The sequence below is a fragment of the Hevea brasiliensis genome, chromosome 5 (assembly GCF_030052815.1).
Source record: "Hevea brasiliensis isolate MT/VB/25A 57/8 chromosome 5, ASM3005281v1, whole genome shotgun sequence".
NCBI classification, from domain to species: domain Eukaryota; kingdom Viridiplantae; phylum Streptophyta; class Magnoliopsida; order Malpighiales; family Euphorbiaceae; genus Hevea; species Hevea brasiliensis.
The window spans coordinates 64,217,075-64,229,417 of NC_079497.1; the positions used below are offsets into that span (position 1 = coordinate 64,217,075).

The 12,343-nt window shown below is 33.8% G+C and overlaps 1 non-coding gene across 1 annotated transcript; it reads right to left on the bottom strand.

Annotated features, from left to right (window-relative positions):
• Positions 1 to 12,010: 12,010 nt before the first annotated feature.
• Positions 12,011 to 12,117, bottom strand: LOC131180424 (small nucleolar RNA R71). The gene has a single exon (XR_009149199.1). It is a non-coding gene; the product is annotated as a small nucleolar RNA R71 (small nucleolar RNA).
• Positions 12,118 to 12,343: the final 226 nt, after the last annotated feature.

The following is a 12,343-nucleotide window of genomic DNA, read 5'->3' on the forward strand; positions in this document are numbered from 1 at the left end:
ACTTCAAACACCACCTCTAATCCACTTTAATCCATTAAAATAATCAGAACTACTTCCCCCCATAAAGCTGCCAAAAATTTTAGTTGGTCCATACATGAAGATTTGCTTTTAATTTCATGAATTTCTTACTAATTCCATACACCTAACTTCAAATTTAGAGGGAAAAATGGAGGGATATAGCACTAACCTCTTTGAGTAGAATTTTTCCCAAGCTTAAACTTCACTTTTCTTGATTTTCTTGGCTACCAAACACCTTCCCAAGAGGTAGGGACAATTTTTAATGAAAAGAACTTAGGGTTTAGTGGTGAAAAATCAAGGTTTGGAAAAGAGAGAGATGAAAGCTTCTTCAATGGAGGTGAGGAAAGGGAGGCTGCCGGGAAATTGAAGAAGACAATCTGATTTTTTTTTTTTTTTACCCCTATTTATTTAGTTTTTATCCTCTTTAAATGCTTGTCAAACTCCCATTGGTTAGTAATTTTAATTACCTCATGCATGACGTCATTAATCTACTTATATTTCATTTTTGTTTTTCTTTCTTTTATAATCATTTTTTAATTAAATATTTATCAATATTTATTTATATTTTATATCATAATAATTATTTAATTAACTGGACAAGTTGGTCAAAAATCATCTACGAAGACAAAATGACTAAAATGCCCTTCGTTTGGCTTATCGAGTCAAAATCATCTGTATCGATCAAAAAAATTTTCTAAGCCTTTTCATGGCATTCTAATGCCATAGAAACCACAATAACTCTTCTCTGGAGTCCCAAAAATTATTTTATGAATTTTCTCTCGAGTTTAGAGCTCCTAACTGTGAAGACCGCAACTTCCCACTAGGTTATCCATCGCTAAGGGATCGGCTCATTTAACTTGCTTGTATTTTATTTCTAAAATTTTTTCTAAATTTTTCTTATTATTATTTGAGTTATTTATGACTCCTCACTCTAGTCTACATATAGTTCTAGTCATTCTAGCAGTCCGGACAAACATTGGTCACTGGAACAGTCAAATGTACGGACTAGCTAAAGTAAGGATGTTACACTACCTGTTTGGTGTTTTCCTGGAGCTTGTCCCTATTCATCCTTTAACTCCTCTATCTCAGAGGCTTGAGCTAGGGGCAGGGGTGGATGAGCTGCTAACTATTGTGCATAGGCTGCTATTTCTGTGTTTTCATTATTTGCTGTGTGACTGTGCACAATGCATGCTTCAAGAGGATCTTTAGGATGTATCTTATAAAATTTCTCTTCAACTTATTTGTCAATTATGTCGATGTTGAAGCATTCATCAATTTTGAATTTGTGTTTCTGTAACATCCTCACTTTACGTAGTTTGTATGTTCCATTGTTCCGACGGCTAATGCCCACCCCAGAAAGTCGAAATATCTGGAACTACACTTAATTGACAGTGAGGAAGCATAAAATAATGAAATATGTGATGAGAAAAATTAAGGAAAAATAAAAGAGATAAAATGTGACTAAGTTAAACGAGCCAAACCCGTAGCTATGGGTGACCGCACTGGGAAGTTACGGCGAGGACCGTTGACTAGTCCTGGACCGCGGGGAACTCGAGAAAATATTTTTGAGACATAATTAAAGGTATACTGAGGTGTAATTGACATTGAAAGTGTCAAAGAAAAATTAAGAAGTTAGTATAAATGAAAAACAAAAATTAAAGAAATCAGCGGTACAAGGAGTAAATTGGTGTTACCGAAAAAGTCCAAATTTGACCCGAATAGGGGCATTTTGGTCATTTGACACCTAGAATTGACTTTTGACCTAAATGTCCATTAAAAATAAGTAGTATTAAACTTTGAAAATGCCATGAAAATAAGAATTTGACATATAATGTAAATAGTGAAAAATGAGGGCATAATTGCAATTAAGGGAAACCTTGAATGAGTTTAATATTTAATCCAAGTTAGTGGAGCATTATGGACATATAAAAGCACCAAATGAACAGAATTTATCACCAAAAGCACTTCATCTTCAACCTCACACACCCATGGCCGAATTGGAGCTCTCAAGCTTTCTCCATGGCCGTCCCACGTGCAAGCCCTAATCTACCATGATCAAGCCACCATTTCTTCGAGAGTCCTTCATTAAACTTAGTCTATACATCATGGGTAGTACATTGGAAGCAAAAAGAATAGGATTTGATGAAGTATTAGCAAGCTCCATAAAAGGTTAGTGCTAGTTTTTCATTCCTTGCTTCATTAAAGTTTGTTTTAAGGTTGAGATGAGTTGAATGGTGATGAAATTTGAAGGTTTTGATGAGTTATTGATGTGTACAATTTTTAGCAGCCATGGGAGCTCATGTTCTTTGAATTTTTCATACATTAAATTGATGGGAATTAGTGTTGATGGAGTTAAATTGAAGTGCTAGCCAATTAATTCTCATGTATGTGTACATAAGTATTGAATTTAGGAGTTTTGGAAAGAAATTTGGAGACCTTAGCAAACTGCTAATTTTGGCAGCCATGAAGTGCATGGATTGATGCTTTATTTCATGAATTAAATTGATGAATTATGGTAATTATGGTTTAAGGGCAATATATGTGAAGTAGTGGTGGAATTGTATATAGTAAAAATTAAGTGAATACATGTATATATTGTGTTGAATTTAATTTTGAGAATTAGGGTAGTAATATGTGTATTGAACACTTGTGTATTTTGCCCAAATTGACCAACTTGAGACTTAATGAATGAGATTAGAAGTGCTATGAATATTGTATTGTAGTTTGGGAGAAGAAGGATTAAACATTGAAAGTGTTCTTTTATGTGCAGGTTGTGTGTGTTGAAGGCAGTAGGTAAATTGAATCATAAGTGAAAATTTGTGATCCCAATTGGTATGAGGCCAATTGGAGGCAAAACTAGACACAAAATATGCCAACTTTCATGTAGAAATATTGCCAAAATTCTGCCTAGAAATGACCTAAAGAAATGACCAAATCCGGATTGCCATTAATGAACCCATAATTTTTTACCATATGAACAGTAGCCATTCAATTGGCCATAACTCACACAAAACAGGTTCAAATGACCTGAAATTTATACCATGGAAACCTTAGACATAGAGCTACAACTTTGGTGAGGATCACAGAACCCAGAAATGTCATTTACTGAGTCAAATTGCTTGCACAAGTTGAGGTAACAAACTGTCCAGAACCATTGCAACCCAGAATTTGACCATTTGAACAGTGGTCACTCATATGACCATAACTCACTCAAAACAGGTCCAAATGACTTTAAATTTATACCATGGAAAGCTTAGACATAGAGCTACAATTCTTTTGAAGACACCAAATCCCATAAATGACCAGAACCAAGTCAAATTGCTTGCCCAATTTAGGGTACCAAAACTGCTATAACTGAATTTGACCTAAAATTGATCAAATTTTGTACTAAAGATGCAATCTGTCCAGCTTTAGTAAATTGGCCATATCTTAGTCTATACAGCTCAGAATGACTTGAAATTTATGCCAAAAGTTCAATAAGACATAAACCTACAATATAGAAATTTTGATCAGAACCCAGAAATCAAGGAAACTAGGCCAATTAAGTTGATTAAATTGACACACTAAATCTAGAATCGGTACAATTGACCATTAAGTCTCCAAATGTAATGAGCCATACCAATCTGGAAAGCTAAGAAAGAGACCTATTACTTTGTTTTAGGAAACTTCCTCAAATTATAAATGTATAAGGCCAGACTTTAATGTCAAAGCCATTGACCTGATTGAGGACCATGCCAATATAGGACCTTTGAGTCCAAGTTAACAATTTGACTATAAATAATTCTATAAGACTTGACAAATTACAAGTAAAATTTCTCAATGTCTATAAGACATAGGGCAACAAATCCTATGAAGCACACTAGGCCTAAATGTTATTATAAGCAGTCAATATAAATTAGTAAAGTCTAGAATAAAAATGAATACTAAGGGAACCAAAATTCAGATTTGACCTAGTTATGGTTAATTGACCATAACTTGAGTTATACAACTCAAAATAGAGTAATTCAAAAAAAGAATTAAAGAAGACACAATAAGAAACAATTTCTTAAAGAGAATTTTGATAATTTCACCCTATAGCCTGACCCAATGGAACAGTAACCATTGGCTATGAAATCTGAAAATTTAGAATCACTTATAATTAGCCTTGAATTAAGTTTGGAAATCAACGCCAACGAGTATAAACTCAAAATGAGGAATCCTAGTGCAACTAGAACCAACATATCTATTCAGCATGGAAAAGTCAACATTTATGTTTGACTAGTAATGTGAATAAGAAACATAATGACTTAATAAATCACATGAGTGTTTGAATGGGACATTAGTCCTTACTATCAGAGACAGGAAAAATGCTTTGAGCACAATGATACTTCAGAACGATTGATACAAAATATGATCTGTCTGATGATCTACTGAATAATTGTGACCTGTTGATACTAGAATCAACCTATCCATGATATATAAAAAGGTTAACAATTTTGTTGACCAGTGAAAGACATAATGACCTATAAACCCTAAAAATAAAGAATTAAATATTTAATCTTGTAATATGTCCTAGTTTGCTTAGTTGACTAGTTTGGATAGGTTGGCATGCCAATAGAATTCTGATAGCTATTCTGTAAATGGCTTCATGCCATACTGTGTTTTTTTTAGTTTATTATGCCATACTATGATTTTAATAGCCTATGGCTATATGGATTGTGTTATTATACTCGGCTTAATGCCTGATTGATTATATGGCTTTTCAGCCACACTGTTTGCACACTGGGAGATACTTTGTGATTGATGGTGTGATGGCCCGAGGTACTAGATACCCAGTGCTACTATATCCGTTTATCCAGTCTGGTCAGTATATGGGCTACACGGGCAGTCAATTAAAACATTATTCAATTCAAGTAGTTAAGTTAAGTATAATGAAATTTCTGTATAATAAAATTAAGTATTGAATGAAATGAGTAAAAGAGATTAGCAATAGAAATATAACAAAAATATAATTTGCAGAACCATAGAGACTTAAAATATAATACAGTTAGAATAATTTGTATACTGGGTAGTATTACTGAAAGGTTATAAATTTAGCACTTTGAAAGAGGAACAAACTAGTATATAAGATGGTTAATATTAGAAACATTCCAGTAAATCAAATTGATTATTCAATATTTAAATTATGCTCTATCCTTTCTTTATTTGTATATATTATTTCTTATTATATTATTGCACCACTAAGCAGAAATGTTTAGCGCGATGGAATTACTTCCTTGTGTAGGTACTGAAGGAAAAACTTGTAGACTGTCAACTGAGACTTTTGGAGTCCAGATCTGCAGAAGTGTCAGAAGAGTTCAAGATTGTCACCTCCTTAGCAATGCGTGTAGATAGGGCTCATTTTAAGCATGTTTTCTAATCTATACATTATAATTACTGCTTATATTGTAATGTGAATTAGTAACTATAATTTCATTTGTATATCTTGTACTTGATAAATTTATATATTTAATTGGCAAATTATATAAGTTAATGAAATATAAAAATTCTGATATTTGAATTGATTATCTAATCATAATGATTCTGAATGACATTTAGTTTGAGAAATTTTGAGACTGAATCTAAGTTTGAGAAACTGATGAGAATGCTTTGAGATAATCTAAGTTATGAATTTGAGCATATATTGAAATTATTTTTGGCAGGTTCAGAAGAACTATTAGTCCAAATTACAGCCGGCACTCTGCCGGGTTATCGTTAAAATTTTTTAAATTTCCAAATTAGTTAGATTTTGATAAAAGTAAAAATAGCCTAAACCTTAAATAAAGTTTTTGAATAAATAAATCAAGAACTGTAATGAAATCAGATAAGATCAAGTTCTCTGGCACTCCGTGTAACACACTTTGCTCAGCTACACTATAGATAGGTGAGGGGTGTTACAGTTTCATTGTGTCAAATAAGTTGAATTCCACTTATTCTTCTCCTACCTTAAGGGTTAGTCACCCATTTTTTACGTCTATGATTGCTCCAGCGGTTGCCAAAAATGGTTTTCCCAAGATGATAGGGATCTGAACATCTTCTTCCATCTAAAGGACAATAAAGTCTACTGGAATGAAGAATTTGCCCACTTTGATGGGGATGTTCTCAAGTATGCCCACTGGATATTTAACTGATCGATCAGCTAATTGCAGTGTCATGGGCTTCAGTTATCCGATCTCCAGCTTTTTGCAAATTAATAGAGGCATTAAGCTCACACTTGCCCCAAGATCAAAGAGGGCTTTGTCTATTTTATTTTTGCCAATGAGGCAGGGCATGGAGAAGCTTCCTGGATCTTTCAACTTTGGAGGCAGCTTGTTTTGCAGTATGGCACTTCATTCCTCTGTTAGAGCAACTGTCTTATAGTCTTCCAGTTTTCTTTTCTTTGATAGAATTTCCGTAAAAATTTGGCATAGGATGGCATCTGAGAGAGTGCTTCTATGAAGGAAATATTGATATAAAGTTTTTGTAAAACTTCTAAAAACTTCCCAAACTGCTTTTTGAAATCTCTGAGGAAAAGGTAGGGGAGGCTGGTATGGCTCTGGAAACTTCTTTTTCTTCCCTGCTTCCTCTTTTTTATCTTTCTTGGCTTCTTCCTCTTTTTTCTCTGCTTGGCTTTCAGATTCTTTTGAGGTCTCTCTATTGGTTCTTCCTCTTATTGTACTAGAGTTCTCCCACTCCTAAATGTAACTGCCTTACAAAGCACCCTTTTATCTCTGATTGACTAGGCAGTTTACCAGCAGCCTTACTTGAAGTGAAGGAGTGGAAGCATGAAAAATATAAGTTTAGATCATTGAATTCAAAAATTTTTCATCTAGGGTCACATGCATCATGCAAGATTCATTTTTTTCTATTTGATTTCAATGATAAACAGTATATTAAAACTATTTTAATATATTTTTGGATCTACATTTGCCATTTAAGATTTTAGAATTAATAGATTAATTCATTAGAATCCCATATTAGATTAAGAACCAGTGCACTAACCTTTTTGATACACTGCAGTGTGTTTGGCACCTTTGGGATGCGCATAGGACACCAGATGTTGTCCCTCTAGCTTGTCCACACTAAGATCACCAATGGTAGGCTCTTGAACAGCTTCTAAAGCTTTTCCAATCAATTAGAAAATCAGGTTTTACCTTTTGAGAGATTACAGATGTAAATAGGACACTAAAAACAATTTCTAGTATTTTTAATTCAAGAGATTGTTGGCAAATCTCTTTGAATTGATAAGAGATGAAGAAGAAGAGAAGGGAGAGGCGCTTTGGGTGGCAGCACCAATGTAATAAACAGTAGCTAGTATTTTCTTTTTTCTTTTCATCCTTTCCCCTATATAGCTAGGTCATCACTTAAAACCCTTGCCACATGTCACCTTCTGATTGTTCTAGGTTTAATTGACCCAATCACATTGTGTCAAGTGTCAAACCTATATTTAATCTTGACTTTAATCATCTTACATGATTAAAAGATAATTGGCACGCTTATGTGTATGGCCATGTGTCACCATCTCATGGTGCCCCATGTCACCATGTGAAATGACCCAAATACCCCTGTGTCTTAATTTTGAGTTCTCAACCAAAATAATTATTTCACTTCTTCTAATCAATTTATATCAAATATAAATTAATTAATTAATCTCTATTAATTAATTTCTCATTAATTAAATTCATATTTAAACACTTTAAATATAAATTTAACTTATACTATACATCTAATAACCTAGATTTGGGTTCAAGCCATACTAGGGACTTTGCAATCTAATTGCAAACCAAACATATTTAATTAATCAATTAAACTCTTTAATTAATTAATTAAATCATATTTAATTTGGTGATTACTTGTGTATGTGTGTGACTTACTAGGCTCATCACTAATTGGCAATGAGACATGATATCAACTATCAATGTCATCAGAACTCTTTCTTACCATAAATGATTTCTCTAAATCATTTTATGCACCTCATAGACCGTAGTTAACACCTAGCATAGCATGCCATGGCCACCCAATCAGTAATAAGGTTTTCCTTAAATGAACCTATAATCATATGTTACCATGCACTAGAATCTCTCTGTTACAAAATCCTAATTTAAGCTGGAGCCATGGTTTATGTCAAATCCCATTTGCTATGAATATTATGTTCTCTTTTAATTCCAGTTCTTGATTAAAAAGATTTTCTCGTCAGAAACTCTTTTCTGAATAAATCTATCTGTCCTGGCCAGGAGCTTGAAACATCAAGAACAATTAAATGAACATAGGATTTTATCCCTATTTACTTATGGTAACAGATTCCATCTTGATCAACACCTACCTCCATATATAACTAGTAGGAACTAACACATGCCCATATACCCACACACAGTATAAGTATGAAAGCAGTATTAAACTTAAACCACCTATATACAAGATAACTGTGCTATCTCAGGTCTAAAGATTATATGCACTGATATGATTTATGACAATACATTGACAAGAGTAAACTCTATGTACTTGTCATAAATATCATTAGTTCGGCCTACTTATCATGTATAAGTGCCTATCATGTTTGTTATATGGCATGAGACTCTCCATTCCATCTTATTTACATCTCATATAAATAACTTAGGAACAAACATGATTACAATTTTTCTGGATAAGTCATGCCCTTATTGTGAAGTATCCTCTATTATGAACCAATTTATGATACTTTGAGCTAGAAATACTATCACTCATATTCTTAACAACTTAAGAATAATATTTCTAACAAAATATCAATGGACCTTTTTTATTACACATAAATATATTATGTAAACGAAAAAGTAAAAATGCCTTTTATTAATAAAAACATGTACAAGATACATACTAAATGATATGCTCTCGGGCATACTACTAACAATCTCCCACTAGAACTATAGCCATTCATTACAATACCTTAAGCCCATCTTCTCAATAAGTCGATCTAACTAAGCTTGTGACAAAGGCTTAATGAATGGATCTGCTGGATTTTTTCAGCTGATGCCATTTTCTGCATGGCTATATCTCCTTGCCCAAGTATCTCTCTGATAATGTGGTAGCGCTTTTCTTTGTGTTTAGATTTCTAGTGAGACCGGGGTTCCTTATATCCAAAATGACTTCTTTGCAAAGATCTCGATGCAGAATATACTCGGCTCAGAGTGGAATCAAGTGATCGTACTCTGTTTGGAACTCTTCCAACTGACTGCACCTCCATTACAAATGAACACATATCCAAAGGTAAAATTTCTATCATAGATATCTGATTGGAAATCAGAATCAGTATAACCATCCAATTGCCAGTCACCACCTCCATATATCAAGAACAAATCCTTTAGTTCTTCTCAAATACTTAAGGATATTCTTGACAGCTATCCAGTGTTCCAAACCTAGATTATACTGATACTTGCTAGTCAAACTAACAGTATATGCGATATCCGGCCTAGTACAAAGTATTGCATACATCAAACTTCTAATAGCCGAAGCATATGGAATCTTGGCCATTTTATCTCTTTCATCAAGTGTCTTTGGATATATCTCTTTAAAACGGTGGATACCATGCCTTACTGGTAACAATCCTCTCTTAGAATCAAGGATGTTAAACCTTTTTAACACTAATAAGTGCATAATTTATTAATTTTACTCCCATCACATTTAGTGCTTTTAATGTGTTTTTATGTTTAATTCAGTTGGTTAAGTATAGTTATCTATTAGGCATATATTTAGAGAGCTATTGGAATAATTGTGTTAAATAGAGAAATTATTAGCATTTGCATTAATCTGACTCTTGCTATAATTTTCAGGGTTTTGGTGAAGTTCCAGAGCATTATATAGTGTGGAAGGAAGCTTGGAAAGGTCGAAGGATTAAGAACCGTTGTTGATACAAAGTACACAGGTCGTATAAGCACAACCAGAGACCCATGTAACATTCTACCAGAAGGAATCTAGAGAACTGAGGAAGAAACAAAGTACACGGGCCATGTAATTTGACCCATGTAAATCCTGGAGACCCATGTAACTTTCTGTGCCAATGCGAGACAGACCCACTCAGCTTCAGTAGGTTAGGGCCATGTAGTGATACACGGGCCGTGTATCCGTCAATAGTCAGTTTTCTAATTTCACTCCAGTTGTAGTTTTTGACAGAAATTCTAAAAACCTAACCCTATATCATTTATTATAAATACAAGAGACAGTAGCCGCACAAGGGAGATCGAAAATTCAGAGCTTCTCTCGACATCAAAAAGACTTTCATTCTCCATTCACGTTTTAGATCCTTTTCTTTATTTTTCTGTAAACCATGAGTGGCTAAGTTTTTAATTCAGTTCAAGGGAATCAAGTTCTTTTGCTTAATTTGTGAGACCAGGTTCTTAATTTAATTTATGTCTTTTTGAATATTTATTTTTTTCTGATTTATTTGTCTTTGATCTATTGAATGATTTGCTAAAAAGGCCTATTAGTTAATTGTTTGATGAGATCAATTGCTAGTTCATCTTCATAATCCGTAATTATTATGTAAGATTGAACATAAGTAGCAATTAGGTTTTATTAATTATGATCCCATTTTTTGATAATAACCTAAGGAAACAATAGGGTGGATTAAATGATTTATGCTTCCTAAATTATTGTTTAGCTTAACTACTTCATTTTCTTAAAGCAGTTATTAATTTGACGAGGATTGTTTAATACCAACTCAGTTAATAATTAGAGTCAATAAGAGTGCTGGGCTTAAATTGATGAGTATAGGGAAGTCAGGGGTTTGCCTCAGTGTTTGGTAAATCTACGTTAAGTATTCAATAAGAGATAATTGTATTTCTTTTATCTATGATCAAATCAATGCATTGGAATGCGAATTACCTTCGACTGAAGTTTGTTTAGATTGAGATTTTAATATTTAGCTCTTGAATTTCTGATTTCTTCTGATTTTATGTTACAAAATCCCCTACCAAAATCTTTGTTTCCATTTTCCATTACACTAGTGCATGAAATTTAATAATTTAGTCTCTAGGGTTCGACCTGGATTTACCACTTGCTACAGAAAATTATTTCATAATTGGTAATTTCAGTTAATTTAATTTCTGGTGGATTCGACACCCATCAAGAATTTTGGCGCTATTGTCGGGGACTGAAGTTTATTTGATTTCGTGTTTTTGGTGTTAGATAGTCTGTTATTAACTCTGTTTGTGAAGTGTTGCTGTTTTTCAGGTTTTTGAAAAAAAAAAAAATTTACGGTGTTACTGTTTATTGTTACTGTTCATTGTTACTGTTCATTAAGGATTTTGGTTGAATTTGGAGGGCGGCCTATACCTATTTTGAATGAAACGATGCTCTAATCAAAACCAATCAATCCATGGGATTCCTTGGCCCCACCATCTTGAGGCCAAATTCCATTATTTTTTAGGGTTTTGAGGCATTTTTCTGTTTTTACTTTGATTTCTTTTTGTTTATGACAAGAACTTCTCAGTCTGGTGAGTTGATCTTTGATCCAGAAGTAGAAAAAACAGCTAAGCAGTTGAGAAAATTGGCTAAGCAAGGTAGGCTGATTCTGAGTACATTTGAAGGAGTCCAATCTCCAAAGGAGCTAAGTTCGGATTCAAATTCGGATTCAGAGTCAAATTTCGAAAACAAAACCATGGCTACTAGAACTTTGAAAGAGTTAGCTGCTCCTGATCTAAACCAACAGCCTTTATGTATTCAATACCCTGCTTTAAATGTTGCTTTTGAGTTGAAATCTGGACTAATCCATTTGTTGCCTAAGTTTCATGGTCTTGCAGGTGAGGATCCACATAAGCATTTAAAAGAATTTCATGTTGTGTGTTAGAGCATGAAACCTCAAGGAGTTTCAGAGGATCAAATCAAGCTTCGAGCTTTTCGTTTCTCACTAGAGGGCACAACTAAGGATTGGCTGTATTACCTTCCTTCCGAATCTGTCAACTCATGGAATGGGATGAAGCAGATATTTTTAGAAAAGTATTTTCTTGCTTCCCGTGCTACCAATATAAGAAAAGAAATTTGTGGCATCCGGCAGTACAATGGAGAGAGCTTGTATAAGTACTGGGAGAGATTTAAGAAGCTGTGAGCAAGCTGTCCCCATCATCAAATAAGTAAGCAGCTATTGATTCAGTATTTATATGAGGGACTTCTACCAATGGACCGCAGTATGGTAGATGATGCTAGTGGAGGAGCTTTGGTTGATAAGACACCAGAAGAGGCAAGGAGGCTGATTGCTAACATTGCAGAAAATTCTCAGCAGTTTGGAATGAGAATGGATGACACACCTATGAAGGTTAATGAGGTAAGTACATCTAACCTTGAGAAACATATTTCT